Below are 14,107 nucleotides of genomic sequence, written 5' to 3'. Positions count from 1 at the left end.
GAGACAGAGACCCACACTGGAGCACTGGACTGAGCTCCCAAGGTCCCAATGAGGAGCGGAAGGAGGGAGAAGATGAGCAAGGAAGTTAGTCTGCTTTCTTATAGCACCAAGGACCACTAGCCCACGGGTGGCACTGCCTACAGCAAGCTGGGCCCTCCCACATCAATCATCAATCAGATGAAGCTCTAAGGTCTCATCCACAGGTCAGTCTGGTGGAGTCACTTTCTCAATTGAGGGTCCCTCTTCTCATATGACTCTAGCTTATGTCAAGTTGATATAAAACTAGCGAGCACAGTCCTATAACCTTAGGAACAATATGGTAAAGTCATCCTCTGAGAGACAGAGACCATGTAACCTTGGTTTCTGGTCCTATCTCAAGGAAGCCCAACTCTGTACTTCTTGCCCTTGTTTTCCCTGAACTACAAACAAACCTTTGTTTCAAGTTATCAACTCCTGAAGGTTAGTAATTTCAGGTAAATGAATTTCAGACATTTGCAACTAACAACCTATAAATAAGAAAGTACTGCTCAGTCCCAACGTCAAAGCTATAAGTTTTAGATATGATTTTGACAGCATCCCCCTTCCAGGTACCAATATCCCAACTCTGTACCTTCTCATTCCGACCTTGAAGTCTTTGTCCCAGCCTTTCGGAAAACTGCTGCTTTTGAATGAACCTAGATGGTTTCCTGTATGTTGAAATACCATGTGGACAGAGAGACTACGCTGGGAGATAGCACAAGCCCAGGTGTGGAGGCTTTCCAGCCAAGGCCCTGGAAACATGATGACAGCAAACAGGACCGTCCTGCCCTCAGCAGATGGTCAGCCAACTGCAGTGCATGAGCTAGCTAAAAGGCAACGCAGCAGAAGAAGCACCTTTTGGAGCATAGTCCACATTCCACCCTGCAGAGGATGTGTAAATTGACTTTTTTTTTAAAAGCTACTACATTTTGGAATCTTAAATTCTATAATAATAGGTACTTGATAAAATATTATCCTCTAAAGTTGTTTGTGTAAAATCTCTAATTATAAACTAAAAATACGTTTAAGTTCTATTTCAACTTGACATTCATATGATTTTACTATAAACACATTATTCTAAGACGTTTCTCTATTGAATACGATATATGTAGACCCGAACATACGGCAAGTGTGTGGGACATGCAGAAAAAGAGTACACGATTTTAAATTGCCGAGGTGGGGAGAGAGGGTGGGTAATGATGTTTTATTGATTTATTTTTAATTATGTCCATATGTTTGTGTGGGGTGGTATGTGCCCATGCGAATGCAGGTGTCCACGGCATCTAAAAGATGGTGTTGGAACCCCTGGAGCTGGAGTTATAGACAGTTGTGAGCCGCTGGATGTGAATGCTGGAAACGGAATCTGAAAGAGCAGGAAGCCCTCTTAGCCGCTGAGCCAGATCTCCACCTCCGGCAATTGATATCTCTAAAGGAGCATTTTCTCTTTGGTTTGGTATTATTTCTGCTTTAAACATCTGTTGGTCTGGATGTTTTTAGCATCTGCTCAGATGTTCCTTGCTTGATAGAAATTTGTTTGGCTTTCTTTGTTTTTTTTCTCATAGTGTCTCTTAGTCTTGGAACTCAGTCAGTTTTGTCTTGGCTGTTGTATATTTGCAGCTTCCTTTAGTTAACAGCAGATCCTTTTGGTCTATTGACCGCAGCCAATCATAAGCCCACGACAATTCGGCACGAGAGGGGAAAGGCCCCGTCTCAAATAACTGACCAGTGAGCGAGCAAAGAGAAAGGTTAGCAGGAGCTAAAACTGACAAAGCAGGGGAATGTCATGTGACTTAACAATTAGATTTTGTGGCCTTCAAGTGTTTAATTCTCCCACGATGGCAATGACACCACCACCTTAGCTTAAGCACTTTCAAGAGGAATGCAAATGTCATCTCATGTTACAATTTATCTTCGGGGAGCAGTTATAACTTCTGCTTGCTATCTGGTGCTCATTCCGACTTTAATTGTTGACCATGGGGTAACTTCCATCTGTGCTGAGCTGTGTCAATGTGCCCTTGGATTGTTTCTGTGAGTGGGCGGGCACGTGGCAACGGAGATGCGGTCACGCGATGTCTGTGTTGATTTTGCCGCTGAACACTCCCAATCCCTTTGCGTGTGCAGTCATAACAGCTGTACTGTAAATATTATGGAAAGGCTAAGATAAAATGAGTATGGCCAGCATGACTTAAGGTCAACCAATACTTATAGACTGTGTGTGACCTCTAACCTCAAAATTTAGCCCTGGTTTCCTAACAGAAGCAGAGCTACTGTGTGCTCCCTTGTAATCACACTGTTGTAGAGCACTTCACCGTTTAGAAAGCGTTTTCATTTGGGCTCATTTCTTATTTGATTCTGAAATTTGAGTTGCCACAGCTGGAACATTTGACATTTCACAGGAGAGCTCTGCCAGCCATAGTATGCCAAATTACATCCCAGATGCAAATCGTCTCTGGCTCCTGCATAACAGCTGTCTACTGGCCACTGTGCCTCTGCCATAAGAGACTCCATTGGTCAGGTGTGCAGCTGCAGGACTGAGCGTAGCAAGTGCACGAAGCTGTCAGCACACACTGCCTGACTGTACATGGGTCAGCTACAGTGCATTATCCTGTTTGAGTTCTTAAAACCCTGTAAGGTAAAAAGGTAGAGACGTGATAGTCTCCCTTCACAGACAGGAGCGCTGAGGCAGGCATAGGAAGGTTGCTATGGATTCGAGGTCTCTGAATCCACAGGCAAGACTCTCCCCTTTCCACACCTCTTCCCTTGTGTTCCCCTTCCAGCAGTGCGCGGGAGTCGGGGATCCACTATCTATGCCACCTCATTGTTAGAAGTTGGTTTTCTTGGTTTTGGTAATTCTAGCTTGGGGCTAAAAAAAATGTAAAAATAAATTCCTTTAAAAATCATTTATTAGGCAGCTTTGAAAATGCAATCTTGAGTTCCAGAAAGCATTCTGGGGTCTCTCATGACATCTGTGTAGGCAAACTTGTTCAATGATGACGTTTTGTTATTTCAGCAACTATACCAGACTCTAGTGGTTTCCATTATCAGAGAGAAACTGGTCAAATCTTCACATCAGTGCCCAGCAGGCTCTATGTGCCCTGTCTCCTTACCTACTTCTGCCCCTTCATCCGAATCCCCTCTTTCCATGCACTCAGCATACTATTCCAGCATAGGTTTCTTCCTGCTTTACTATATACCACACTCATTCCCAGCCTGGGCCATTTACATTCGTGGAGTTTGCTTCGTGAAAACCACAGGCCCCTTGGTCTCACAGGGGTGGCTATTTTGCCGTCATTTATCTGCTCAAAGCCCTCCTGGAAGAATCTCTTAGGTCATCTTGCTAAGTGAGAAACACTAGGTACATAATAATGCATATAGTATACTGCCATTCTTTATATTTTCTTTATATTTATATAGAGAATATATTTTTAAATATAGAATATATATTCTTTGTATTAAGACTGTATGATATAATTGAGACTAAAGGACCAAAGAGATGGCTCAGTGGTTAAGAGCACTGACTGCTCTTCTGGATCTGTGTTCAATTCCCAGCACCCACATGGCAGCTCACAACTGTCTGTAATTCCAGTTCCAGGGACCCCAATGGCCATGGTAAAATACTAATTCACATAAAATTATTTAAAAAGAGATTAAATTTTTTCCTCTCTTTTGGAATATTTGAGTTTATTTTCTCTACTACTTATTGAAAAAATTAATATCATTTTCAAAGAATTACACAAAAGGATTCATTAGATTTTCTGAAACAAACGAATTGGAAGTTGAAAGGGAATATATATTTGATACTTCACTAAATTCAAAAATTTAATTGCATAGAACCTAGAGAGGAGGCAGGCCCTGATTACAAACAATGTATCTAATATTTTATTGACTACAAGTGCGGTATATCCAAACCACTGACTGTGTTCAATGCATCTATTCAATAGCAAAATACATGTTCTTCTCAAGCACACAAAACATTCTCCAGGACAGATCAAGTATGACCACAAAGCACAGTATAGCAAGCCTAAAGAGACTGACATAGTATTAGTTATAGACCTTAGCTATAACAGGATGAAGATAGAAATTAACTTTAGAAGGTAAATTTAAAAATTCACAAATATGTAAAAACCAAACAGCGTACTCTTCAGCAATCAGTGGGCCACTACAGAAACAAAAGAAAAGAACATAAAAATACTGTGAGATAAGTAAAAAAAGGAAATACAATATTCACAGCTTATTGGATGCAGTAGTAGAAATGGGATGAATGAAAGTTGCCTACTTTAAAAAAGCGGGTGCCTCATGGCTGCACAGTCGGCTCACGGTTAAAAGCACTTGCTCTTCTTCCACAGGACCCACGGTCAGGTCCCTACCGCCACTGGTAAGGGACCAGATACCTTCTTCTGTCCTCCACAGCACCCGCTGCCCTCTGCCCCAACATGCACCCCCCCACACACACACAAACATGTATATAAAAACAAAACTTTCTAAAATTAGAAAAAGAGGCTTCTCAAGTTAGCAATCCGATTATACATTTCATAGAAACAGAAGAGGAAGAAAGAGGGACCCCAAGATTAGCAGGAGGAAAACCACATAGAAGAAAAAAAATAGAAACAAACAAAACATAGAAATAAACTAAGCATTAGTGGTACTGAAAAAAATCCACGAAATTGATGAACTGTTGACTAGAGGAATTAAAATGAAAATATCCAAATAAATCAAACCAGAAACTGAAAGAGATGTTGTAACAGATGCCGTAGAGGTGTAAAAACCTGTGAGACTTCTCTGAGGAACCGCATCTCAGAAGTTAGAACGCGGAGAAAAGCACAGCCCATCTACTGGCGTGCTCTAGAGCAGTGGTTCTACCTGTGGGACCGGACTGCTTTCGGAGCTGAGTGACTCTGCCACAGGGCCGCATATCAGACATTTACATTATAACATCACAGCAGCAATGACAATAATTTTCTGGTTGGGACCACAAGCATGAGGGACTGTGTGAAAGGGCTGCAGCACTAGGAAGGCTGAGAACCACTGCTCTCCAGACTGCGTCACTACGGCACAGGAAATTGACACTGACTGAAAACGACTAAGGAGATTGACTTAATCATCAAAATTTTCTTAACAAAGAATAGGTTTCACCAGTGAATTGTATCAAACAATTAGAGACTTGATGTCAGTTCTCCAACAATTAGAGAGGAAAGAACACTTCCCAATTTATTTTCCAAGAAGGGCACTCTTATGCCAAATCTAGAGAGATGTACCACAAGTTCCAGAATTCCAGGCCTCTGCCATTGCGTTATCACACACCTGCTCCCTGGTGCAGCTCTCATTATTGTCCTGCCATCTACCAAGAGCTCTTCAACAAAGCAAAGTAGAAGCCAGGCGGTGGTGGCGCACGCCTTTAATCCCAGCACTCGGGAGGCAGAGGCAGGTGGATCTCTGTGAGTTCGAGACCAGCCTGGTCTACAAGAGCTAGTTCCAGGACAGGCTCCAAAACCAAAGCAAAGTAGAGCCCGGTGTCTTTTGAGCCTCTGGAAGTATGAGAAAAACACACACATCTTTAATTTTTACAAATTACCCAGCCTCAAATATTTCGTTACAACAGCTGAAAACTGGAAAATACATAATGCAAATAAGCTCAGTTGATCTTACAAGTCTACCAAGAAAACGTCTCTGCCGGGTGGTGGTGACACACGCGTTTAATCCCAGCACTCGGGAGGCAGAGACAGTTGGATCTCAAGTGAGTCTGAGGCCAGCCTGGTCTGCAGAGCGAGTTCCAGGGCAGGCTTCAAAGCTACAGAGAAACTCTGTCTTGAAAAAAGTCTCCAACAATGGAATGGAACAAGTGAAAAATTGAAAACACAAATGAAAGAAATTGTACCCTACCAATTTATGTTGGGATATACTTCAAAATACTCGCAACAAAATAGTAGCAAGCTGAATTTAACAGCCCATTAAAGGGATTATACATCATGATCGAGTGGATTGAGTCATAAAATGCTTGGAACAGTTCAGTGTCTGAAATGTAGTATAGCACAGAACACTGGCTAAAGATCACACAGTCCTGAAATGAAAGAGCCCCTTTTCTAAGACTGGGAGCAAAGCATGCATGTCCACACCTGGCTGCTTTCACTCAACACAGAACTGGAAATATTAAGAATAGTACAAAAGGCATTAAAATTAGAAAGAAGGGCAGTAAAATTATCTGTGTTCTACAGCAAATCTTGAAGACTCCACAAAAACACAGCTAACAAATGAATCCAATAAAGTTGCAGGACGCAAAACCCCCTTGCATGTCACAACACTAAGAATAAGCAATGCGGACCAGGTGTGCTCCTTTAATCCCAGCACCCAGGAGACAGAGGCAGGTGAACCTCTGTGAGCTCAAACTCAGCCTGGTCTACAGTAAGTTCCAGGACAGCCAGCAGTACACAGAGACCCCAAACCCAAACCCAAAACTAAAACAAACAAACAAACACCACGCTAAAAGGATATTTTAAACCATATTGCTTATGTGTGTGTAGATTTGGGGATCAGTTATTTCCTTCCACCATGTGGGTCCTGCATATTGAATTTATGTCACTATAGTTGGGTTTTTAAAATTTTTTTTTGCTCTTTGGGGCTTACCATACAATTCCCAAATGGAGGCTTATACTTTCTTATGAATGCCCAGCCTTAGCTTGGCTTGTTTCTAGCCAGCTTTTCTTAACTTAAATTATCCCATCTACCTGTTGTCTCTGGGCTTTTATCTTTCTATATTCTCTATACCTTTCTTTCCTTCTTACTCCATGGCTCGCTGTGTAGCTGGGTGGCTGGCCCCTGGTGACCTACTTTTCTCTTTTTTCTTATTTTCCGTTTCTTTTTCTCTCCTATTTATTCTCTCTGCCTGGCAGCTCTGACTATCTTTTCTCCTGCTTTGCTATTGGTCATTCAGTTCTTTATTAGACCAATCAGGTGTTTTAGACAGGCAGAGTAACACAGCTTCACCGAGTTAAGCAAATGCAACATAGAAGAATACAACACATCTTTGTATCATTAAACAAATACCGCACACATAAACAAATGTAACCCATCTTCAACTAATATTCCACAACAGGTCACCGTGGCAAGTTCCAGAAGATCCAAGTTCGGATCAAGTATTCTTTTCTGGTACCCTGATGATCCATTTCACTGGGCCCAGAAAAGAAACTTTTTAAAATCCTACTTAGTATAGTTTCAAAAAGAATAAAACACTTAGGAACAAATATGACCAGCAAGTCTACTCTTGTAGGCCATTAACTTACTGGAAGAAACTGCCAAATGAACAATTCTGGATTAGAGACATATTAGCCTGCTTGTATTAGCCAGAATCTGCAGATTCGATGCAGTGCCAGCCAAAATAATCAATGGCACTTTTTGCAGAATTATAAAATAATGAGCTAAATTTTTGTGTTGAGCCACAAACATTGATGACTTGCCAAAATGATCTTGAGAAAGACTCAAGATGGATGCCCTCAAAATCTAGTCAAGGCCGAATGAATCAAGACAAACATGGTAGCAGCATAGAAAGCTACAGATTAAGCAAGCACGGCAGGATGTGCCTGTAACCCAAGCATTTGGGATCCAGGAATATCACAAGTTTGAGGTCAGCCTGGGGGAGAGAGGGAGACTGTGCTTTAAAAACACACAGTCTTTTAAGGACAGGCTGGAGAGATGGCTCAGGAAGTAAGAACATCTGCTGCTCTTTTTGAGGACTTAAATCCAGGTTTCCAGCACCCACATTGACAGCTCACAAATACCTGTAAATCCAGATCCAGAAGATCTGATACCCTCTTCTTGCTTCTGAGGGCACTGCAAACATATGTGCGCGCGTGCACACACACATACACACACACACACACACACACACACACACACACACACACACACACAAAATAAAGAAAATGTTTTAAAAAGAAAACAGCAACAAAAATAACACGCACACCAACAAATGAGCTCATGAGCTATGGATGTTATGGTTTACCTTTGCCACCTGAAGTGGTTATGTGTGGGAAGTGTGGTCTCCAGTGTGGCATCTTCGGTGGTTGAGCACAGAGGGAGGTAATTAGGTTATGGGAAACACTGTCCTCTGAACAGATTAATGCTGGCTGTTATAGTTACCTGTGCTAAGGGTTTGGTTTCTGGTCTGGTTAATGAGAGGTAGTAGAATTTTTAGAAGGTGGAGTCTGGCAAAACAAAGGTCACTGGGGTGTGTCCTTGGAGGGAGGTTTGGGACTCTAGCCCCCAATATCCCTTGTTTCCCAGTTATCATCATGGGGATAGATTTACCAGACCACATGTCCCTGTCATGATACCCTGTCTCACTACTGGCCCCAAAGCAACAGAGCCAAGCAATTATTGGTAAAAACCTCTGCAACTGTGAACCAGTGCAAACATTTCTTCCTTTAAAGTTATTCCTCTCCAGAGTATTGGTTATAGCCATGGAAAGCTGACTAACACATAGACATTGCAGAGAGTATTAGTTCTCATAAGAGGGAGTTGTTAGAAAATAATTAAAACTGGGTGTTTCCTATTCTCTGACTTCCTGCCTTCTAATATGACATCTGCCTCTTACATATGCTCCTGTCATTATTCTGTGATGTGATCTACCAGAAAACTTTCACGATAGCCAAGCAAAACCTGCTTCTGCATTGGATCTTTGGAACAAAGAGCAAAATCTCTCCCCTCCCCTCCCCTTTCCTCCCTTCTCCTCCACTCCCCTCCCCTCCCCTTTTCTCTCCTCTCTCTCCCTTCTCTCCCCTCCCCTCCCCCTCCTTCCTCTTTCCTTCTTTATTTTCTCTTTTCTTCTACCCTCCCCTTCCCTCCCCTCCCCTCCCCTCTCCTCTCCTCTCCTCCCTCCAAACTGCCCAGCCTCAGATATTTCACTAGAGCAACTGAAACCACAATGATATATATAAGACATATGGTATCCTAATATTTGGCAAGTGCGCCAAGACAGGCAAAAGCCAAGGATTGTTTCAACAAATAGCATTGGAACAACTAGAAATCCACACAGAGAGAAATGGAATTGGATCTTCATCTTACAGCATATATAAAAACAACGAGAAATGGATAAAAGATTTAAACATCCAACCTCTAACAGAAGGGCTGGGCATGTAACTCAGGGATGGAGTAGTTGCCTAGCATGTACAAAGCTCTGGGTTTTACTTCTCACACTTAAACATGCCATGCCAGGGCTCAGTTACAAACACCTTTCATCCCAGCATTTAAGAGGCAGAGGATCTCTGTGAGTTCAAGGCCAGGCAGGGATACAAAATAAGACCCTGTTTCAAAAACAAAACAAAACAAAAAATGCCAAGACCTCAAATTCTTAAACTTAGAGAGTGAGAAGACCGTAGATGGGAAAGAGTTGGGGGCGTCCACATGGTTGGTTTCTGGGCTGTGTACAGATAACAAAACAAAGGTGGCAGGCAGAGCTACATCAGAATGAAGGACACTCAGTGAGCCAAGCAGCCCTCAAGCTTCTGAGAGAAAAACGGCTGCAAACCGCCTGTCTGGCAAGGGCTTAATATCCAAAATAGGCAAAGAGTGCCTGTCCTCCAAAAGCAAAACAAACAACACGGAGCTCAGCAAACCCAGGCAGGCTGAAAATGTGCAAAATTTAAATTGGCATTTATTTAAAGACATTGTACAAATCCACAACGATCAACAGATGTTAATACATCAACAGATACAGCAAAAAAGATGCTTAGGATCAGTAAGTTGCCAATCAAAACCACGTCATGCCTGTTAGGACCACTTCACAAAGAAAAAGGAAGCAGAACAGAAAGTCATGGCTGGGGAGAATGGGGAGAAATGGGAACCTTTGTGCCACGTTAATAGGAAGAGAAATGGGAACCTTTGTGCCACGTTAATAGGAAGAGAAATGCATGGCTTCTGTTGAACACAGGATGGGGGCTCCTCAAAAGAAACAAAACATCCCTAAACTGTCATACGAGCCGACAAACCTACATCTAACTACTTATTAAAAGAGTAGAACTCCAGATCTCTGCGAGATACTTACTACTGTGTTCATTGCAGCAGCATCTACAGTGTCCATCAAAAAGGAATGGGTGAAGAAAAGAGAAAAGTCAGTCTAGATAAGGAAATCTTGTCACATTCTGCAATATGGATGCGTCTTGAGATCATATGATATTCATAGTTAGCAGGTCATAGAAGGAAAGCTGTGTGATTCACTTGCAGGAGAAGAGGCTGTCGGGGAGGGTGGGAGGGAGGGAGGGAGGGAGAAGATGCTGGCAGAAAGATCCAGTCATGCACCAGGCAAAGGTTCCAGGACACTGTGGTAGAACACCACTTTTAATCCACAACACAGGAGTGTGTGTGTGTGTGTGCTCAAGATGGATGAAGCTAGCTCTCACATTGTGTTGTTACACAATCAAAGTAAAAGTGAACACACTTCAGAGTAGTAATCACAAAAGTGCAATTAACAAAAGGATTACCTGTCCAACCAGTGAGGATTTCAAAACGCTGCTGGGCTCTCCCGTAGGCGCTCCTTGACTTGGGGTGCCGTGTAAATTGGCAGGCCCTGTTCATTTCAAGAAACACTTTGGAAGTATGCATCGAAAGGTCTTTAAAATGTGCACACCCTTTGATGTAGTAATTATTTGTAGAGCTCCATTTCTGCAAAATTTTAACAGATGCAAATATCTTTATAGGTGAAAAAATTTAAAAATATTCCATAAAGGAGAAATGGTTAATAAATGTTGATACTTTTGATCAAATTCCCCAAATTATCATGAGGGTTTAGTTTAAAAAAACACTCAGAATCTAATATTAAAAGGGAAAATTAGGACAACAAATTCTGTAAGGGAGGATATGTCAAATACAAAATGTGCACACACACCTACAAAGAAAGAAAGTGGGGGAAACCCTGCAGTTTGAAGTAAAAATACTTGCTACCAGCCTGGTGACCTGAGACCTATGTGTGCATGCATGTTTCCTTCCCTCACACAAATAAATAAAGGTGTAAAAATATGTTTTAAAAAGGAAAACACAGCATGATAAATAGGGTTATTCCCAGTCGAGTATATGGGCGATTTTTAAAAATGGGTTTCAAAAATTCCTTTTCCTCACAGTTTCCAAGTGCTTGGCAAAGAACTCACATTGCTTTCTCAGTCAGAAACAAAAAGCAGCATGATGCCTACTTGAAGACACGGTTTAAAAAGTCAAATGTCTGATGCTTCACACCCATGAAATCTACTTTTCCAAATACCTATTTTCGAAACAGAACTGCTGTTCCTTAGTTTTTGTAAAGATAAATATAGTGTGATCAAAAGTTAGACTCCTCATTCTAGAAATATGGTGATGTGTATGGCTTGTTTTATTTCAAGTATGTCAAAATAAATATAACCTTTGACTAAAGCTCTTCCATTGAAAGGGAAGGAGGTAGATCTATCAGGGAGAGACATCAAGGGGAAGCATTGAGTTATTTTAGAAACTAAGGCTTCTGAAGTGGTTTGGGGATATACACGACAGAGCCAGCAGGGAGGGTAGGGAAGGGGCTGGTGGGGGTGGCAAGGACAGCCAACCCCACCCTGGCTCTCAGTGGATTGGCAGATGGTATAGCCAGATTGTCCCACCAGCCTGGAGCTAGTAAAACAATTACGTTACATTGGGTGTGGGGGGGGGGGGAGAATAAGTTCCTGTTACAATCGGATTCCAAGTGTTAGCTGGACGGTGGTTATGCTCTTACTGGTGTAGGCTGCAAGCAGATACCTGATGAGGGAAGGGATGGGAATAGAGAGATACAGTTTGGCTTTTTTAGGGTCCCAGAGCATCGCTGCTAAGAACATCAAGTCCACCACTACCTCCCAGCTCCACTGTTTGATATCATTTTGAGGAGTATTCATTTATTTTCACTCATAGCTGCTTCCTTAAAATCAGCAAAAGCAAATCTGGGGGCTTGGGAACCACCTAGAAAGAGGACACAGTTTCAATGGGCCCACACTGTGTTTAAAGGGCAGTCAAGCAGAGCATATTATACATGCAAATCCCAAAAAGCTTAAATGTATTTCTGACCATTCAATATTGGGAGGTTAAGCATAATCAGGACTGGGGACTTAAAACGTGATTCCCATACAGAGGAGTGAGCTGTCATTGTCACGTGGCAATAATTAGGTAGAGATGAGTGTCTGATACTCCCTTGAGAGGGCACAGGCCACCAATGTGCCACAGTCCTCATTTGAATTTCCCATGCCTGTGTCCCTTAAGCACGTATTCCTGCTGGTGGTCAGCAGACTGACTCTGGAAGCTTGCAAGGCTTACAGTGGCTGGTAGAAGTGATCTACCTACTAGCCCTGCCTGAGCTGCCTAACATCAAAGTCTACATTGATAGAAAAACTCAGAGAAAGCAACACTACGTGTAAGTAACTTTCATAAAGACAGACGTGATTAGATACTACTATGTGACAGGCCTGAGTCAGGCTGGGAGAGAAAGATGCCCCTGTGGAGGCAGAAGTGCCTGTGTGGCTGATAGCAATGGAGGCATCTCTGCCAATGCCCGGACAGCCTAGGGTTTGGAACTTAGTAGGAGGTGAGTAAGTATTGTCTCCATCCTCCCATCAGCAGATGTGGAGAGCAGCAAGGAAGAAACGGAGCCAGAACAGTGTAAGCAAGCAGGAAACCACAGCATGCCAAAAGAGAAAGGGAACTGTAGACTAGAGATCAGCAGCGGCAATGGAGCCACTCTGGAGAAGTTCAGATGACAAGTTAGGTACTGTAATTAGGGATATGGATAACTATGGCACGATTCAAAGGGCCATTGGCAGTCACACATCTATACAGTAAGTAGGACCAGAGAGGAAAGAAAGCTACACTAATCACACAAAAATCTAACAACACTGTGTGAAGAGGAAGAACTCAACTCTCCAATGGAAGGTCGCTGCTTAAACCTTTTACATTTTCACAGCAGAGCAAACTCCAGAGGATATGTACAGTAAGCTGGATGGATAGCTGTCTTTAGTATGAGAACAGAATTTCTGCCATTAGTGGAAATAGGGTAATTGCTTAATAAAGTTTATTTTAGGCTCATCAATAGTGTGGCTTTTGTTACTCTGGAGTAATTTATTTCTAAAGCCTCAATTAAAAGAAGAAAAAGCCAGTTACTAACTGAAGTAAAATTCCAGAAAGCATGACACAGTAATAGCCTGTCAGAGAGTGATACACACTCAGCACTGAACAGAAGAATAGAAGGCTACCCATGCAATTATTTCTTTGATAGCTCTTAGAGTCATAGCATGTGTGTGTGTGTGTGTGTGTGTGTGCGCGCGTGCACGCGCGTGTGTGACACTAGCTGTTTATACATCGAGTAGCTTTTGCAGTATTTATTTCTTTAAATATTTAACAGTCTGGGAAGGCAGTGACAGGCAAAAATATGTAGCGTCTCTAGCGTGTTGCAAGGGCTTAATAAATACTAGAATAATAAATTCCTCTATGATGAAAAACAGCAGTCAGTAAAACTATCACAGTCTACAATATTTTAAAGACATAGAAACGTAAAAAACATAAAATACAAACCTTGCTTTGATTAAACCATGGCAATAAAGGAACATTTGTATTCATTAAAAAACAAGTCCACCTAGGTAATTCCCTAGGGGGTTAAAAGAAGGGACAGTGACGTATAAGGGATTTAAAATAACGTTTAACTTTTTGTTTTCCTTCTTTCTCTCCTCCTTCTTCCTTCTCTTTTCTCTGTTCTCCCTTCTTTCCCTTGAAGTGGTGGGGAGCTCCTGGTGCCTCCCAAGTCCCTCCCCCAGCCCCCCATTAATGAACAGTTTCCTTCCGTTTTCCCCGCTATCCTCAAGAGCTTGGCCTTAGAAGCAGAGACCCCCAGGTCGGTGTGTGGGTGTGTGTAGCACTTCCAACGTGAACATGGACACGGCGAGCAAAATGCCTGGCTTCCAACCAGGGCCGGGCAGAGAGCCCGGGCGCGCGGCTGAGGCCGGAGGACCCGGCAATCCAACTTTCCTGAGGAAGTGGGGAGAAAAACAGAGCTGCCCCTTTAAGGGCTTCCCTTCCCCTTTACTCTATGTTTACATAACACAGGGCGCTCGCGGGC

The sequence above is a fragment of the Microtus ochrogaster genome, unplaced genomic scaffold (assembly GCF_000317375.1).
Source record: "Microtus ochrogaster isolate Prairie Vole_2 unplaced genomic scaffold, MicOch1.0 UNK105, whole genome shotgun sequence".
Lineage (NCBI taxonomy): Eukaryota > Metazoa > Chordata > Mammalia > Rodentia > Cricetidae > Microtus > Microtus ochrogaster.
This window is presented reverse-complemented; position numbering follows the sequence as displayed.